This window comes from Octopus bimaculoides, chromosome 12, assembly GCF_001194135.2.
Source record: "Octopus bimaculoides isolate UCB-OBI-ISO-001 chromosome 12, ASM119413v2, whole genome shotgun sequence".
NCBI classification, from domain to species: Eukaryota; Metazoa; Mollusca; class Cephalopoda; order Octopoda; family Octopodidae; genus Octopus; species Octopus bimaculoides.
The window spans coordinates 43049323-43050313 of NC_068992.1; positions in this window are offsets into that span (position 1 = coordinate 43049323).

Below are 991 nucleotides of genomic sequence, written 5' to 3' on the forward strand. Positions count from 1 at the left end.
ATATATATATATGCATACATACGACATACACACACATATACATACATACATATATACATACATACATACATACATACATACATACATATATATATATATATATAGGAAAATTGAGTTTGAAAATGAACTGAGAATAGTTAAAATATTTTTTTATTAACGTATTTGACCGTTTTCTACTTGACTGTTATCTTAGTTATATTATACCGTTTTCTATTTGACAGTTATCTACATTATTTACATTTGACGGATATTTGACAACAAATAAGATGAGGACAAATGTCCGTCAAATATAAATAATGTAAATAATGTACATAATTCCACATCTCTTAAATATAGAACTGTGTTTTCACAGTTTACATTGATTTTCAAAACTTGAAATAGAAAGACATGGCTTATATCGCAACTGTCTTGCTTCTGACTAGTGTTTGAAGTTTGTCGTATTTTCATAGGGAGTTCACGGCTCAAATTAGTATATCCTTTGCATGGGTTTTGATTGGCAGTATCAAGTAACACATTTTATCGTCGTAAGTTAAGGTTGACACGGTTCAGTAAGCGAGTCTAGTGGTAGTACCAAACATTCAATGTTTTGAATGTTTTCTGTCAAGTGCTTGTAGGGAATGCACACGTGATTAAGTTTTGAACCTTGAGTACGTTTCCTGCTACGTCCGTGCGTTAGTTTTCGTGGCAGTATATTTTGTGCCTAAAATGAAAGCCGACACGGTTGAGTGGACATGTTTAGTTACAATCAAGATACTCCAAATTTAGTCTGTCAGTGAATACCACAGATAAAGGCAGAGAATACTTCCATAAAAAAATACAAGCTCAGACTTAACAAACTTTAACAGAGTACATACTCAACTATCCACACAGAAACCTCATTCTGCCACTTAATATGAGGAACCTACACGGCTAACAGCCTAAATTTCATCCACTGGACTACACACAAATGACTTCTTTCTACTTCCCTACCAGACAGATTAAATTTGGAGTG